Source organism: Ictidomys tridecemlineatus, chromosome 9 (genome assembly GCF_052094955.1).
Source record: "Ictidomys tridecemlineatus isolate mIctTri1 chromosome 9, mIctTri1.hap1, whole genome shotgun sequence".
NCBI classification, from domain to species: Eukaryota; Metazoa; Chordata; class Mammalia; order Rodentia; family Sciuridae; genus Ictidomys; species Ictidomys tridecemlineatus.
The window spans coordinates 24,017,329-24,037,292 of record NC_135485.1 but is presented as its reverse complement, the minus strand read 5'-3'; positions in this window follow the sequence as shown (position 1 = coordinate 24,037,292).

Sequence of the window (19,964 nt, the reverse complement as noted above, 5' to 3'; positions counted from 1 at the left end):
TAATATTCAAGAGTCTATGTTTTCTCTAGTCTAATTTGCATTAATTATAATGACTAGAATCTAGGCTGTTCATACAATAATAATTATAGCAATTATTTATTAAATATAACTTCATTTTGAATTATTTGTATGCCAGAACTCTATGATTGTATGCCTGAACTCTTTGATTGTCCAGTTGACAGTTCTTTCTCAATCCGGAAAAACTGTTTTAGAAAAAGGATACAAGGATAAATGCTGATTATGGGAAAGGTCACAAAGGGCAGAGCAAGAAATGACATCATGCAGTTTATCTGAATCACAAACTGACATATGTAAACACTCCAAATTAATTACCATAAGACTTGTTTCAGATTCCCAAATCATAAGACTTGTTTTTGTACTTCAAAATTTGAAATTATAGCCAGGCACAGTGACATGATGCTGTAATCCCAGCTACTTGGGAGGCTAAGGCAGAAGGATCATAACTTAGAGGCCAGCTTGGATATAGAGTAAGACCCTGTCTCAAAATAAAATATAAAAAAGGATAAAGATATAGCTCCATGAAAGAGTGCCCCTGAGTTAAATCCCTTCTACAAAAAAATTTAATTAATTAATCAACTAAGGAAATAAATTTGAAAATGCAAGCCATAAGTAATTTTTTAAAACATAGTATAAGTCAAAAATTTCTACCAATTTATTCCTTTCATGTTTTTACAAATCAATGTGTCTTTAGTGGATTGCTTGCAAATAAGAATGATCTACAGGACTGCTAATTAGTACAGTGTCTCACTGGAAAACACAAGACCTCTTTTGTCCATACAAATTACTAATCTTCAGCCAAGGAAACTAAAGATCATCCTAAAAATAAAAGCAATCATAGGAATTTCTTAAGAGCTAAGCACTTATTATATATTTCAAATTATATTCTCAAACTAATCTATAAAATATGGTATACATATTGGGAAGAAGAAATGGTAATCTTAACTTATACCAATAATATTAACTCACCATATAAAACTCAAACATTAGATACTCACATTTCCAAATATTCAGGAGATTCTCTGAAGAGCAGAAAACAGAACACAATAAAGTACAAAGTTTGGTTGTATATTTTCCATAGTTTCTGTAAAGGTGTGTTGTATCAATGAGATTTTGAAAAAATATTTGTTGCGTTAAAAATTCAGATTTTCTACTGAAATGTCTTGGTAAAATGCTTGTATGCATACTTTTATCTTAATCATCAAATCTGCAAGGACTAGCTCTAGGACATATGCAAACATGTAAGAATAAAGTATATGTTCCCTTCCTTCAAGGAAATTTTAATCTAATCAAAATCCTGTCTTGAACTATATTCTGAAATACAACATTTATAAGCCTTTAGATTGAGACATACATAAATAATACATTAAAATATCAGATAAATTTGTCAACAAATTCAATCTGTTTTTTTAATTTTGAAATTAATAAGTATATCCATTATCACCATTGTCTTTTTTCCTTTCTAATGTATCAGTAGAACCCTCATAATTTAGGTGAGTATATGCTCCTTCAGAATAGAGAGCATGTTTCTAGCTATCTTCTTTGTGAAGACAATCATGATAGGGTTCCAAAGAGAACACCCAGAAGAAAAAAGGGCACCTTGGCTCAGTCTTTGCAGGTTCTTGATGTCCATCACAGAAAGGCATTTCAGAATGCATCAGGAAGAGACACAAGCAGAATCTTATTTGGGAGAGCAAAGAGTACAAAGGGGAAAGGAATGCAGGCTATCTGGAGAGTAAATTGCACTTTCGGGATTCAGGTTCTTCTGGTAGGTACCCTGTGGTGGACATAGGGTGGTGTCAACCTGGAAAACTCTGTTCTTTTGCTAATGGACCACATGGGCCAGTCACTGTAATCTTGCTATTTTCAGGATTTTTATGTTGATACCATGTACTTAAATAGATAACATATGGAATACAACCATATCATAGCTTTTTAATAATACTTCTCCCTTGGCTTGGTTTAATTAGACTAAAATTACATTGTGTAAGCTAGCGATGTACCTTGCTATTAATTAACTGAGACCACAATACTGCTACAATTTATGGGCCTCTCAAGAATTCAGCCCTGGAGGAAAACATGCTTGGGGAGCAAAGGTAAAGGTGTTTATGGAGTTTCAGATTTAAAACTACATTTCTATTTTTTTTCCTTATTAGACTCTTGTTTATCTTTACTTATTTTTTCTGTTATCTGAGAAAGGACCAAAATTTTGCCACCAGGATATCAGCCTAACTCTTCTGTTCATCTCTTCTAGGAATAATGTTGAAAGGAGAAAAAAACTGCCCTTCCTCTTTTTTTTTTTTTTCTCGTCTGATAGAATTCAGAAGTAACAAGAAGGATTTGATCTTTTATTATGGTTGGAGTATTCAAGGAAAAAAATTACTTATGGCATACTTTAAATAAAAAGCATAGTTTAGTCAAGACAGGGTATTACAATGTGATTCAGTAGTAAGGGAGAGAGGTAGGATTCAATACCAAATATAAGAAAAAGTGGGAATCTATAACCAAGGAGCAGAATAAGTCTCAATGGATGGAAAATCACCAAGAGGATGAAAAGTAGGAATCAATTATGACTGACATGTTGTAATAGTATTCTTGATGAAAGCAGGTCAGGGCAACCAAACATCATATGGGGAATGGTGGGGTATAAAGAATTTGATATGATATCAAAGATAAGGCATTTTGGCTAACATGGACTGAGGAGAATTCCTGCTAAAATTGCATGATACAGGATTAGCAATGAAGTCATAAGTTCAGGGCCTAGTTGAAAGGAGAGCTTAGAGAAGTCTGATGGAATTTGATGAAAGAGATTATTTTCATCAAGGGTGATCATAGAACCAGGCCCAGTGGCACACTACTGTAATCCCAGTGGCTCAGGAGGCTGAGGCAGGGGGATTATGAATTCAAACCCAACCTCAGCATCTTAGTGAGGCCCTAAGAACTCAGTAAGATATTGTCTCTAAATAAAATATTAAAAAGGACTAGGATGTAGCTCAGTAGTTGAACACCCAGGGTTGAACCCAGGGTTCAATCCTCAGTACCAAGATAATAATAATCATATAATCTATTGTTCAAACTGAAATGTGTTGGTGAGTAAAAGAAAGAATTTTTAAGGAAATATGATTCGAGTTATAGTTATTTGCACCTAGAGAATTTTTAATATTCCAATCAGCATAAACATATTCTAACAAAGTTATTCATTTTTTATTTGTTCTAATTAGTTATATATGACAGTAGAATACATTTTGACATATCATACATAAATGAGTATAACTTCTCATTCTTTTTTTGTACATGATGTAGAATCAAACCAGTAATATATTCATATATGTAAATAAGGTGATAATGTCTGATTCATCTACTATCCTTTCTACCCCTATATACCATCCCCTCCCTTCACTTCCTGCTGCCTAATCCAAAGAATCTATATTATCACTCCCCACTTGTTGTGAATACGCAGTTGCATATCAGAGAAAATATTCTGCTTTTGGTTCTTTGGTGTTGGCTTATTTTGCATAGCATGATATTTTCCAGCTCTATTCATTTTCCAGCAAATGCCATAATTTCATTCTTCTTTAAGGCTGAGGTTCCTTATGTTTGCATAGCACAGTTTTTCATTTAATTCATCTGTTGAAGGGCATCTAGGTTGGTCCCATACTCTTGTCTTTGTGAATTGAGCGGCCATACACAATGATGTGGCTGTGTCACTGCAGTATGCTGATTATAAGTCCTTTGGGTATAAACCAAGGAGTTGGAAGGAATTTTTAATAGTAAATTAAAACTAATAGGCACTAAATAGAAGAATCATGGAAAAACTAACATGTATTATCACTTTATACTTAGTTTTATGGCAAGAATCCTAGTAAGAAAGAAGTATTTTGAAAAAGCCTATATAACTGGTATTAGAATACCTCAGCATAGGTTTTCAGCTACCTTTTATGTGTCTCTTTTATAAAATTGCATCTCTAGTTTCACATCTACTTTTACCTGATAGTTTTGATCCCACAGATGGAAACTTTTGACTAGATGCCAGTAAAAATGGAATTCAATCTGAGTTGAATGAGAATAAACTATGGACATGACTCTTAATTGGGAAAGGGAAAAGGGGGAGAAGTCTTTACCTTAAGAAAGGACTAGCAATAACTGAGAAAGAAGGGGCAATTAAGCTCATGTCATTCAGCTTTACTAGTTATAACCAAAATACCTGGCAGAAGAGCATGACAGAGAAACATTGCTCAGCTCATGGCAACCAGGAAGTAGAGAGAGTATGAGGAGCCAAGGACAAATTATAATCCCCAAATTACACCCTCAGGGACTGACTTCCTCCTGCCATGTCCCATCTCCCTACAGTAATCACCCAGGAATCCATTCAAACTATTAATCTGTCAAATGGATTAACACATGGATTAAGTCACACCTCTCATAATCCAATCCTTTTATCTGTGAACATTACTGAAATCCCACATGAGCTTTTCAGGTGACATCTCATATCCAAACTCTAAAAAGCCTTCTTACAGCAAATGAACAAAGTCAGCCTCTATTCCAGTGGCTGGGAGTGAAGAAAGGGCCTGTATTTTTATAATAATTTATGTAAGAAATTTTCTTTTATGTGGAAGAGGCTCTTGCTAGTACCCTATAATTGCTTTTTATGATTGATTTTGATTGAGAATAGAAGGGAGAGAAAAGGCACATGCTATACATCTTAAGAGTACAGGACTAAGAAGACTTTAAGCAACAGATTATGAATTATGATCCAAGAAATTATCTACTGTTTTGTTCCCTGTTCTGGCCCATGTCTATCTGTTTTTGTCACATGTAAAAGAATCTAATCAGAACTAAACTTTAATTGATAGGTACTTTGTGTTACTTTTGAACATGTCAATAATGTTTTGTCATTGCTCTAGAAGTGAATGAAGACATAAATATCTTGGATTGGATAATGAGAAACCATTTGTATGTCTTAGCAAACTATTTGTTAATTTGTTCCTAACTGTATCTGCATGATTAGGCTGCTATGCTAACATGCTATAATCTCAACTGCTCAATAAAATGTTAATTTGTTTCTCACAGAAGCAAATTTCACATATGGGTCTAAAGAGATTCTCTCAACAGTTCACAATGCATGAATCTTGGGGCCATTCTAAAGTCAATGAGAAAAAGGAGAAAGGAGGATCACTTAAAGGTTGTTCTTCCCACAGGTAAATTAAATCAAATTTATTAATTTTTTTAAAGAGAAAAATCACATGACTATGCTTAACTTTTGGGGAAAGTGTGTGGATATTCAATTCTTGTATTAAAACTAGAAAGGGGAAAAAAACCCAACAAATGTTGATGAACAGTAGTGAGTTGTATCATATTTGCTAGACTGTAATGGCAGATTAAATGCAATAAAAGCAAGCACACTAATGCATATGTTAGAAAAAATTCAAAATGCTAGAGTTTTCTGTTTTTCTTTTGCTTTTGAAAAGCAGATTTCTGTAAGAGAAAGATTAAATTAGGCTAAGATGTATCAGTGTGCAGAAATAGATAAAAAAGAATTTAGATTTTCTAAAGGATGTACTCTTTACTTGGATTTTAAGGCAGATTTTTTCCTTTAATTTAGAAACTTACAGTGTTAAAAACAAAAATAGAACAGAAAGATGAACAAAAAAAGACAAAAAATCTAAAATAAGGTATTGGATGGTTAAGAGACATCACCCAAGCTTTTGTTTTTGTTTTTTTTTAGTTGGAGATGGACACAATAATTTGTTTTATTTATTCATTTTTGTGTGGTGCTGAGGCCTGGACCCAGAGCCTCATGCATGCTAGGCAAACAAACACTAAGCTATAGCCCCAGCACCCAAGCTTTTGTTAAGATGAAAGAAAGACACACTCCAAGGTAGCATGTAATAATTAAGTAATTCTAATTATCATGCTTGTGACCATGATAATGATGACCTTAGAGATGACAAAATGTGGCACCTGGGCATTCCAGAAAATTTCAGAAACAGGAAGGTCACTCTGACCTTCCCTTACTCCTTTTTCCCTGAGTCAGACCATAATATCATGCTGAGCTTCCTCTAAAATAGGTCATAGCACCAGCAATCCAGATGTATTCTTCCTATATCCAGAGAAAGGAATATCCTTCTCCTCTAAGACACAGAGATATCAAGAACATCTTTCCAGTGTATCCATTAAATAATATTATTTTGTCCTCCAATCTTAATTTTCCATAATTGTCCATTTCACCAATTTCACATTAAAATACAAATATCTCACTGTTTCTCTGGTTCTTCATTTCTTCATTTTTAACTTTATGCAAATAAATTTGTATGCTTGTTTGTTCATCTCTCTTTTATTCTTTGTGATTTTTTTTAAAGAGAGAGAATTTTTTAATATTTATTTTTTTAGTTTTTTGTGGACACAACATCTTTATTTGATTTTTATGTGGTGCTGAGGATTGAACCCCGTGCCCCAAGCATGCCAGGCGAGCATGCTACTGCTTGAGCCACATCCCCAGCCCTCTCTTTTATTCTTAATCATAAACCTACAGATGAATAAGGAAAGATATTATGATCTATACCCTATTTATATGTTTGCATGAAATTGGTCAAAGACTAGCTAGACTTATTTGATGTCTTAGAGCTAGAATTCTAATGAGAAAAACAGACAATATATTATGAATACAAGTAAATTACATTATATCTTAGAAGATTTAAAGAGCTTTGGAAAAAATGTGTAAATATGGTTAATGGTGAAATACACTGGAAGCATTGGGAGACAAGAGCTTTTTTAAAATAGATTGAAGTTATTGGCCAGACATAAATAGTTGACATTCAAATAAAAATTAAAGCAGACAAGGATGTTATTAGTCACTAATTATCAGAGAGAAGGTGACCTCACATACTAGTTGACTACAAACACTGGATTGATGGGGTGGAATTACAGAAATACAGACTGATTACTATAACAGTTTTCACCAACATATGAAATCACAAAAAAATGTTGACATACAATAACAACTCTCCTTTAAATAAAAGAAGAGTTAATTCTGAGTCTAATATCAATTATCATGGCCCTTTGACACAGATTCAAGTTACCCTGAATAATATGTTCCATCATAGGAGTGGTATAGTATAGTCATAAAACAGAAGCAAATCATGAATCAATACATTTGCCAGTTACATTGATGGGAAGATCAAGTAGTTGGATTACTGCAAGGCCAAGGAATCTCTTCCATAGGTTTCAGATGTTATTTTACATTTGTATCCTTAGGGTTGGGGGAGAGTACAGGGCTGCTAAGCTTAGTGAGATATTTGAAGACATTTACACAATAGTCATGACAATGTTAGGCCAGATACAAGAGCTACATTAAATGATTACTAAAGGACTGAAGGTAGCCCAAGATAACTTTGCCTCAGGTATGTACAATGCCAAGGTCAAGTTGGCTAAGGGATGTTTATTAATAGACACGGCTTCTTCAGAGAACTGTTCACAGATAAGAAGTATAAAAATGAGAGAGACGTTGAATATTTAAATTAAAAATAGAGAAAATTTTTGAAAAAAACACTCCCGAGAAAAGGAAAACCAGTGAAATAAAGATAGTTTACTATGATTTCTTTCAACAATAAGGATCCACTACAATTTATTCATTGCACTTTTAATTTTTCCTAGAGCCAAAATTGGTTGCATGATACAGATTGGAGTAGGCCCAAAACTGGAACTTATTAGGATTGTGGTTTTGCCAAAATGTATAGATTTTCATCATTTGGTCCATTCTGTCTCCTCATCTCAAGATTGGTCATGGACCTTTCTAAGTCCTGTTTTGCTCCAAGGAGTTGATCCTTATCAAGTACGTCACAAGCACCATTTGTGGTTGACTTCCAGTTGAGGGCAATCAGTGGAAATTTCTAGTGGGAGATGGAAAAGGGGAGGTTCCTCCCACCTTTAGTACATTACTTTCCATCCTCTTTCAGCTCAGGAAGGGGTTTCTTTCCGGGCAGTAGTAGTGTCCCTGTACTACCATTGAGAATTTCTAATTCTCAGAGTAATAGCTGTGCTGTCTGTTCTTATTGATGGCTTTCTCTTGTTGGAAGGCCTGCCTGCCTCAATGTCCTTAGCTAGTTTTTTTAATCTTGCTGACACCTCTACAATATTCCTTCTGTGAGAGAATTTCTAACTATACACATTTGGAGCATGGCATGGGATTCACACTTCATATGAATTTTGCACAATAAGACACTTTAGAGTTTATTCAAAGAAAGGGTTATAGTGATTGTGGAGTATATGATGAGACTATTTCTTATATATCTATTATGATTGTGAATTCTGAATAGGAAAGAAATTTTTGAGACAATGGCATATAATAAATAATTAGCTTATTATTTTATGAATGAGGTAACTAATATTATTATAAATTGTTTTATTTGTTCCTGGGGGGCGGGCATTGGCTTTTAATTTTAGCTTTGGTAAAGTTTTCAAACAAAATGAGAGAGAGAGAGAGAGAGAAGTAGTGATTCTTAGTTCAGGATGGGGGGACATGCGTGTGTGTTTATGTACATATGTATTTTCTAAGAATATCCTGCATCCTCATCAAAGGAAAGAGATAAATTGTGTTAGTCATAATTATAAAGTGATCCAATATTCATGACAAACGACCTTCAGATAATAAACAAGAATTCAGGGTGAAATCAATTTATTTTTGCCCCTTTACAAATAATAAAGTCACGGTTTTATTTTATTGTGTGTTCTTTCTTTTAGTTTTATTTCAATGGATCAGCCCTTACTCTTATGGTGGCTGACTTTATAACTTATATTAGAGATAAAAAAAATTAAAGGCCAGATAAAGTCCTAAGTTCATAAATAATTTCTGACACCTTGACTATCTACTTAAGTAACTGCTACAAAAATTCAACCCATATATCTGTATTTTGTTATCTAAATTTTTTTGACTACTTTTAGGAACTTAAGAAGAAAAGCATCTACTATAATCCCTATAGTAAAAGCAGGTATTTTAAGGAGGCTTACTATTAGTATAGACATAACATTCCTATTTAAAAACCTTTGGGACTGAGCTACCTATATAGCACATATTTTATTGAATGTTTGTTTTTCTTTCTTTTCAGTTTCCAGGTAACCAATTGAATTGTCAGAGAATGGGATTTTATGTAGAGATAAAAGAGGCTATTCAAGCAGACAACAGAAATAAATAATGACTAAAGAAGTACAACTACCAAACTACTTCTTATTTAGTGGCCACCTATGTCCTACAAAAATAAAAATGATTATATATGCTAGCTGATATATTACTGCATTGTTTCTATCCATTGCTGCTGAGCTATGGAAAGGATTGAAATGAAAACACTTTAGTGGGCCACAAAATGCAAATGAAGCTAATTGGAAACTAGGAGAAACAAAATTGAAGAGTTAATTGCTTTGTTTACATAGGGTGATTTGGCAATAGGACATCCAACTCAAAGACATAAGGTATTCTATTCTATAATTTTTAAATGTTCTCTATAGTGTGGAATTTTAATAAGAGTAATAGAATAATATGGGTGCTTTTAGGACCATTCTTATTAGCCAAGCAATATATATATATATATATATATTATAGGCTAAATTATGTCCTCCCTAAATTCACTTCTTTAATCCCTGATCCCCATGATTGTATTTTGAGTTAAGACTGTAAAGAAGTCATCAGATTAGAATGAGGCTTATAAGATGGTGTCCTAATCAAATATGGCTGGTGACCTTATACAAGAGGGGAAAATAGGGTTATAGGAATCAGAGAAGGCTATGTGAGGACACAATGAGAAGGTGGCCTTCCACAAGCCAGGGAGAGAAGCCTCCAAAGAAACCAACCTGGTGATCACTTTAATCTCTAGTTTGTCATCACCAGAACAATAAACACATTTCTGTTGTTTAATCTACGTAGTCTTAAATTTTGTAATGGCAGCTCTAGCAAACTAATACATGTATTAATTGCTACATAATGAGATAAAAATATAAAATGGACTAAATTATCTATCTTCTGACCAGCACTTTTCTTCTTAAAAAGGTTTACACAGGCAGCAAAAAGATATGCAAAGGAGAGATTGTTAGTTTTACAATTAAATATTTAAGATTTATTTATTTATTTACTTACTTATACCTGGATAGACAGTTTGTGGCTCACACATTCAATTACTGATGCAGGTTGACTCTAATTTTTTGAGAAATAACAACATTAATGTTTTAAGAAAGCATGTTAATAAACATGCCCAAATTAAAGAACTGTGCTATCACTATCTTAATATTTTCTTTCACTTTTCATTTAGTGTATAGTATGCATTTTTGTGGGTGAGAGTCTCTATATGGGTATAAATATAAGTGGTCATAAATGGTCTATGCATTTTACCAAATATGTGTATGACAGAGAGATATTGGGGATTGAAACCAGAGGTGCTCTACCAATGGACTATATCCCAAACCTTTTTTATTTTTATTTTTCTATTTTGAGAGAGCCTTTAACCAAATTGCCCAAGCTAGCCTTAGCCACCCAATTTGCTGGGATTATGCCCATCTTATAAGTATTTCTAATGGGAAAAATAAAAATAATAATAATATTACTCTATTGACCTGCCCATTTTTTAGTTTGTTTATTCATTATATCAGGATTTCATTTTATACAAGAAATAAAATCCCCAGTTAAAAGTGATAAAATGTAGGGAAGTCTGGTTGTCTCATATAACAGATGCTCAGAGGTAAAATTATCAATTTAGACCTTTCCAATTTCTTGTTTTTTTTTTAAATCTCAAATGTATAAATTGATTCTAAAGTGATTCTCATGTGATTTCTTTCCTTTTTCTAAGACAAATATCAGGAGAAGTTAATACAATTTTAAAAATAAAAATAAAAAAAGATTTTTAATCAGACATGTGTCTTTTTATAATAAGGACTGTCTTACTAAAAAATTCCACATATATCCCACTGTTTGTAATTGTATCACTTGATGACCATTGACTGTGAAATTTCTAGCCTGATTAGAAGGAGAAAATTTAAAAAAAAAAAAAAAAGGATGTAGTTGAGGACTTGGATAGCCAATGTACATACTGGGATAGCAAATCCATGAAAGAAAAGAAACCTCTAAAATGTATAATGCAACTAATCTCCCAGGAAAGACATCATCGTTAATGGGAACAGCTAAGTTCTTAACCCAAGATAAACTTAAGTGCCCATTTATATTATTTGTGCTTATATCTCACTTTGTATCTACAAGTAACTTTTTTTATATTCTTCCTTCCTATTAAGCTTTTTCTTTCTCTACCTCTTCATATTGATATTTTGTCTTTAAATGCATAAATATGTTTAATTAGGTTAATAAATATAGCTGGGTGCAAAGTCAATCTGCTTTGTTAAACTTGAGTTCCATTATCCCCACTGAGGGTCCTTATGGGTTGAATTAAACTACCTGTCATAAGCCTCTATTGCTTCAAAGTTCACAATACCTGATCAAGTACACAATTTTACCTACTTGTAATCTAACAATTATACTGGCACTTTTTTTTTAAACTGAAAAATCAATCCTGGGGTCTTACACTATCTAGGCAAGCTCTCTACCACTGACACACGACTAACCGAGCACACTTTTAAGGATGCTGCATATATACAATATCCTAGTTTACAGTCTTAAATAGTTTATGTTGGACAACAAAAGCAGCAGCCAGAGTATCTATACCTCTTTGCACTGTTCCTCAACTCCAAATTCCACAGATGGACACAGTAAAGGGCCAGGAGATGCATTTATATGCAGTAGTGTTATGGTTTGAATATGAAGTGTGCCCCATAAGCTCACGTGTGAAACAATGCAAGAAGATTTTTGAGAAGAAATAATTGGGTTATAGCCTTAACCTTATCAGTAAATTAATCCCTGATGGGATTAACTGAGTGGTAACTAAGGCAGGTGGGGTGTGGCTGAAGGAAGTGGTTCACTGGGGACATGGCTATTGCATATATATTTTGTATCTGGAGACTCTCTCTTTGTCTCTCCTTCCTGATCTCAGTGTGAGCTGTTTCCCTTTGACACATTCTTCAGTGTTGTTCTGCCTTACCTGGAGCTCTGAGGAATAAGGCTGGCTGTCTATGGATTGATATGTCTGAAACTGTGAGGCTCTAAATAAACTTTTCTCCTTTACAATTGGGTATTTTAGTCACAGCAGCAAAAAAGCTGACTAAATCAAGTGGGTTTGTTTTAGATGAAGAACTCAATGTTTAAGACACTGGATTTTTTTACACAAATCAGAAAATTGTGTTCCTTTGTTTTACAGGGATTTTCTATATTTTTAAGTATATTTTCAATACAAGCATCTAAGAAAACCTGGTTTGGAACAAAAGGCAATTAGGGCCATGTTCTGAAGACATGCAGAAATATTATTTGTGGGTAAATACATTCCAATATGAGAGACCACCTTTTCTGATCTAGATATCTTAAAGATATTATGAAGAAGTGAGAATCAATGAAAAAAAAGGTCCTACAATCAGAAGTTCAATAAAATTATGCACATATTTCTTAACTTTTTACAAGTATATTTTGAAACTCTTGAAAACAAGGCAAATACCTCTTCAGGAAAAGGAAGAAAACTAATAAAAATTGCAAAATGTATGAACTTAATTGTTTATTTTTCATTATTGCCGTTCTTCATTTAATGTAAAAATACATGGAATAATTTGTCTTTATTATTTTACAATTCAACGAAATGGCAAACTAAATAAAAAATTACTAAATAGCTAACATAATAAATATTTTATAATGGAATCTAACATTTACTTGTTGGATAATTGAAAATAAAAGAACATTTAAATACAATATCATATTCTTAGTAGAATAACAAAGGCAAAATAATACATGTTCCTTTTATATTAATATCTGAATTAAATATATTTATATATATTTTTATATGTAATTCATACATAGCTGAATTAAATAGCTTCTTTGAAGAAAAACTTTGGTAACTCAAATTTTTAACAATGATTTAATTTATGTAACAAAACTTCTTGAGTGAAAAAGATAACTGTTTATGGTTTGGTTATATATATATAGCATGCACAACATGCTTGTGTTATTATAGTGTATTATGCAATTTATATAATGGTTGATAAACTATATAGTACTTGATATATTATGTATATGCCTCTTCCTTGATAGTATGAATCATAGAAAATCTTTCCAGCTGGTATTAAAGAAGAAAAATGCCATGAAAAACTATGGTGAGAAACATTGGCAAGTAACTATTGATATCCTCTACATAGGCAATGAGGGGCACATCCTACCTATAGCTAATGAGGAGCTGTACTCTCATTCATCCAGCTACAAGAAAAGGAAATCTGACAAGCACTTGAATGAGACTGGAAGTACATCTTTGCCCTGCTGATAGGTGAGAGGTGAGAGATGTCTGGTCAACACCTCAATCGCATGAAACTCCAAGCAGAATATACAACTAAGACGGGCTTCAATTTATGACCCACAGAAAAAAAATGCTGAGAAACATAAAATTGGCCCAAAGTATCCACAAGTTTCATATTCATAAATTCAACTATTAACTATGAATAGAAAATGTTAAAAAATATGTCTGTAGTAGACATGTACAGACTTTTGTTCTCTTCCATTATTCTCTAAATAACATAGAACAGTTATTTCCATAGCATTTATATGGTAATAAGTATTATTAATAAATCTAGAGATGATTTTTAAGTATGTGGGAAGGTTCATAGACTATACACAAATGGCCCACTATTTAATATGAGGTACATGAGCATCCTTGGATTATGTAGAGCATGATGGGGCCTTGGAACCAATTCTCCTTGCTTATGAGGGATGACTCTCTGTTCTTTTAAACTGTACAATCTGTGGTAGTTTGTTACACAGTTGGTGATAACAAATACACTGACTACACTTAGAAGATATGCAGACACCCCAGAGACCCAACATTATACAGAAGAGCTCTAAATTCTACATGTTCCAAAAATATCCATGTAACATTACTACATGAAATGAGCTGTCAAATGCAACAAGACAATTGAAAAAAATCCTCAAATCCTCTTTGCCTTTTTTTCACACAAATGCTGTCACACCTCTTATTATCAAGGTATTGATAATATAAAACAGAAAATTGATGGGAACGTGGACAATGCATTAGAAAATTTCCAGGTATAAAGTACCAATTTGCAATTCAGTTTTCATACATTTTATTGGTGAACATACTCCACTCCATATGTAGATAAATGTGTCCCATACAGAATTTCATAATGTGTACAATTCAGACTCTCTTTCAGAAATTGTAATGTATTAAATAGATATAAAGAGAAAAATACATTTGCCATAAAATGTTCCAACAACTGTTTCACTCCATCCGCTCAATAAAATATATTGGAGATGAAACCAACCTTGAGATGAAACATAATCAATTGACAACATTCCTAGCACCCTGATTTATGCCAGAAATTATGCAATTTTTGTTTTGCTTTGAGGGATTTGCAGTTTAAAATACAACATTGATTACTTAGGAAGAAAGAGTAACGTTAATGCTCTTTGTGGACCAGGCTAAGGAAAAGGTAAAAGGTGAGGCAGTGATAAAGCTGCTGGCCAGATAAACTCTCTTAAGAAAAAAATTGTTTATCCATCTGCCTATGCATTTATCTAAACAATTACAATCTATAATATTACGTCTCAGAGTGAGCAACAAAAATAATTTTCTGTGTATTCCTTAACATTTTAATAGAATCCATAATTCTGTGTAAGATATTTTAGGAAATTGCTTATTTGCTATGTGGTTACTTTTCCTAGGTCTCTGCAGAAGGAAAAAACAAAAAGGGCTTTGGGAACAAACCTATATCTGAATTACAATTTTAATATATTTTAAATGTATGTACTTGTATGCATCCTTGCTCCCCCAGATAAACCACAAACATTCTTGGGATCCTTAAAGATGTACTATGTGCATTATTTCCTGTGCAAGTGTTGCACTTGACACAGTTGTGTATGCTGTGCCAAAAGATGATACAACAAGCAATCTGAGATTTTATTGTAACTGGATATGTGGATGAAGATTCCTTGAGCAACTTTCCTTAGAAGTATTGTAACTTTTGGCTTAATGAGAAATGAGGCTAGTTGATTGTCCTTTACATGCACTGACATATGTGGGTTTTCTTTTGTTTACTTAAATATTGTTTACAAATATTTAACACAATGAATAATAGTCAAATGAAGATAAGGTTGTTTGTCTCTCTTTGCACACTTTGACTTTAATGGGCTTTTATTTGCTTGTTTTCTTAAATTTTGTTTATAAGTATGTAATTCATAAACTGCTTTATCTGTCATGTTTTGTTAAGAATAACTAAGTCCAAAAATAACAAGTAGAAATTAGATAACTGCTGTCTTTCCAAATGATGTACCATTGTTTTGAATTATTCAAAACAAGTATATTATCACACTGCAGGAAATAAAACAATTAATAGCATACTGGCATTGATTGGTTTTAGTACGAAAGAATGTGAGAGCCTACAAAAATCTGTTTGATAAATTAAATCACCTGTCAGTGATTTTATTGGATTATACTATTACATATTGAAAATAATAATAACTGAAATATAATTTTTGGGAGCATGATCAAATTTTAATATTTTACTTCATTTACAAATGCAACAAAACAAAATCATACTTGATTTAGTTGAAGGCAGTGTTTGCCTTCAAAGTAGCAGCAAGAGAATACACCTAACTGCAAGGATCTTTACCTATTATATGTTCACATTACCTATTCTGTGTTCACTTGTGAGGATTCAAAAATCTAGTATTTTCATTGTAGCCATCTTAAAAAAACAGCAAAAAAAATTTTTAATTGGTAAATTCTGAGTAACATTAAAATCCAACTATATTAGACATTGTAGTTTGACTAAGATTTTTGTTAAAAATGAGTGAACACCATGTAAACATTGTACGCATGATTATATGCTTTGTGATAAATTATAGAAAAATATATGTTACATAATAAATTATACATTAGATTGTATGCTGTACTATAAATTATGCATAAGTTTATATAACTATGAATTATATATGTGTTTCTCTTTGCTGGAGTTGAATACTGATCACAGAAAAATATCACATCTATACTACATAAATCTGTATAATATCTGGAACAAGATTTCAAGCAATATAGTACGCTATTTCTGTTTTTAGAAATTGAAGATCTTAACTAAGAGAGTTTATATTATAAAAACAATTTATAATACGCTGGGACATAGAAACTATTTGGTGACTTCGTTGCAACTCACCAAAACCCACTAAAACCACAGGGACTAAAAGGGACCACAAAAGAAAAGGAAATGAAATTAATGTATAATGAAAGTACCAGAACAGCTCCAGGAACCTAAGGAGAAAAGTATCTGGAATAAAAAGCCCGCAGAAAATTGTTATACCGTGTTACTGTTTCTGCCTCAGCTTTAGCTGTTTCAAGAATCACAAGTCTAGTTAAGTGATCTAACCTCAAAATATCTGTAGCAGCAAAGAGCATGTATTGGAGCAGCCACTGGATGCATGAAGGTTTCCATTTTTTTTTTTTTTTTTTTTTGCTTTCCTTGTGTCAACCTAAGCAACTCAGTGAGAATCTGTCTACAAATAAAGAACAAAATAGGGCTGGGGATGTAGCTCAGTGTTTGAGTGCCTCTGAATTAAATCCTTGGTGTACCCCTATCCCCCGACCTCCTGCACACACAAAAAAAGAGTGTTCATGTCTATATGAAGTAAGATGTTATAATAATTCAAGAACTAAAATTTATCAGTGAGGACATTTTATAAGAAAGATGGTTAAAATCCTTTTTGCTCTAGCTAATGATGTTTTAGAAGGCATTTTATAAAAGTCTTAAAATTTCAAGGATCATGGAAAATTGAAATTAATTAAGCATAATCCCTAATTATGCATTTGAAAAAGTACACCTGTATAGAAATAAAATGGTTTGACAATATGCATGAAGCATTAATCAAATAAGAAGAGAGACACAGGATGCAATTATTTGACTTGAAATATATCTGTTCCTGTGTGTGTTTGCATGTGTGTAAGCTAGCAATGTTGTTTGTATGTGTGTACATGCATGTATGGTGCTGGCAGTCAAACCCAAGGTCTTGCACATGCTAGTCGAGTGCCCGACGACTGAACTACACGTTCAGTTTTTTTTTTTGTGTGTATGTGTTTCAAACCAAATACATATGTGTATGATGATATACACACCCATATACAATCTGTATGCATGTTTATGTGTACATGTACCTATCCTCATCTCTAGCAATTCTTTATATTTCAGTATCTACACATATAGGAAGGTTCAATTTGAAGAACACTTTAATCTGTTATGTCAGCCATTGCCTGTTTGTCTCTGTTTATTTTATTGATCTATGTATTTTTATTTCTTATTAGATAAATATTAAGATACAGAATGCAACAATGCGGATGATATAATAAAAAATTTATAAATATTACTTAGGAGAGTATTAGGATTGAATTTATTCACTTATTATTTAACTACTTTATAAACCTCAAAATAACTTGTTTTAAATTTATTAACCTCCATATATGAATATTTGTAATAACATATGTGTGTCATATTCATGTCTTTAAAAATATAGGAAGAAAATTTTTGAGTATTTTGGTTTTTTCGGCTATTCCTTTCCCACAATATCAAAATCAGTCCAGCTAGCAATAAATTATATAACTCTTTTAAATTTGTTTAAGATTAATTATTTGATCAATATATTTAAATTTAATTTGTACTTTCCTAGTAGGTAATTTTAGCAGCTTTCTGTATGTTTAATTGGCTTTTGAAAATTGATATATTCTACATATTTATTTCTTTGAGAATATATTTTTAAATTCGTTTATTTTTTCCTAAACATTTGTAAGAACTCTTCATATAGTATTGACAGTAATCTTTTTCCTGCAATCTACTTGACTGAATTTTTATGTATGTTATGTTTATTGATTTTGGCTTTGATATAGTATGCTGTGCCCTAGTTTTAATTTTGTTTAGTTGAAAGTTTTATGCTTCACTTAATTTATTGTAGAATATTGGTGTTTTTGTTTTAGTTTTTGTTTTTCCTCGATTGTTAACACATAATTCTAGATTTTCTAGGTCTCTCTGAAGCACTGATTGCCCGCCCCAACAAAAAAAAACTATGAAATCTATACTAGTTAATTAAATGATAAATAAATAAAGAGTCTATGGGTCAAAAAACTTTTATAGTTCAAATAAATCTTTATTACAAATAAATAAGACAGAAAAATGTCCACATTCACCCCTTCGTAGAATAGGAAAGGCCAAGTGCAGAACCTTGAGTTCCAGCCCTAAGGAGCCAGGACTTTCAATCCCTGCAGATCATACTTTCTCTTCCCTCCAAAACCCCCCAGAGTTAATGCAGAGAAAATGGGCATCTGAACATACTTTCTCGCCTTTAATGGGGTAAAGAAAATCTTTTGAAGAAATGGAATCAGGGCACTTGTACATGCATAAAAATGAAAAATAAATAAATAAATATACTTTGATCTAAGTCTCAGTCTCACACTTTACTCAAAATTTCACTCAAAATGAATCAGAAACTTAAATGTAATTTTTAAAACTATGAGATTTTTAGGAAAAAAAAAAGACAGGAATAAATCTTTGGTTTGTTGGGTTAGAGCATTCTTTGATCTGACTCTGAAAGTACAATCCATAAAAAGTAAGTATTGGTAAATTAGCCTTACTCAAAATATGATACTTTTGCTCTATGAAAGGTATTTGTAAATGCAAATCACATGTCTGATAAAGGACTAGCATCTAGAGAGCCAAAAGAACACAAAATATTCAACAATAAATGAACATTAGAAAGTGAGCAAAAGTCAAGCAGTTTCATTGCACTGGTAATATGCAGATACAAATTAAATCCATTAAAAGAGATTGCTACACATTTACCAAAATGGCTTAAACAATGACAATTTTGAAAGTTGAAAAGGGTGTCAAATAACTGCACCACTGATATTGCTGCTGAATGTAAAATGGTAAAAATATTATTGAGAATAGTCAGGCAGTTTAAAAAAAACACAACATACACACACACACACACACACACACACACACTCATACATACATACATGTAACTACTATGTAGCATAGAAATTGTATCCTGGTCCATGTAACCCACATAAAAACAAATTTATGTTGACATAAAAACATGTGTATTAAAGTTCATAGTAACCATATTTATGATATTCTGAAACAGCAAACGACCATGTTGTCATTCAAAATGTTTAAACCAATTTTGTTGTAGCCATACAACAATACTGAACAATAACATTGAATTGATATTTAATACACACAATAATCTTAATGAATCTTCAAAAGAATTATATTCAAGGCAAAAAAGAAAAACTCAAATGACTTCATTTATCTAACTCTTGCATACAGAACAAATGAGTAGTTTTCAGAAGTTGAGGATCTTTATTAATTTTTAGTTTAAAATAGATCAGAGAAAATGTCCCTTAGATTTCTAACCTCTGTTTTCAACACTTCTGTGCAATCTTTTCCTCTTAAGTAGGAGGGAAATCTCTAACTTTTTCTTACTTAATAGAACATGCCACAGATGATAGAATATCACTCCTCTAACACATTATATTATATGAAACAGGTGAAGAAACTGTTATGAAATGGCACATCTAATCAGTTGACTTAAATTAAAGGGGAGGTTATCCTCTGCTGGCCTGACTTTATCAGACTTTACAAAAGATGGTTAACCCTCAAATACCCTTATCTAGACTGGCTGTGAGAAACAGATACAGTTAGTTCCAGATACAAGGAATGTATATTCTGCCAGTTCCTTTGTGAGTTTGGAAGATATGAGTCACATGTGAGGGATTCTTGTGAATCCCTGAGCATAGGACAAAGTCAAGCTGTGCCCAGTCTGC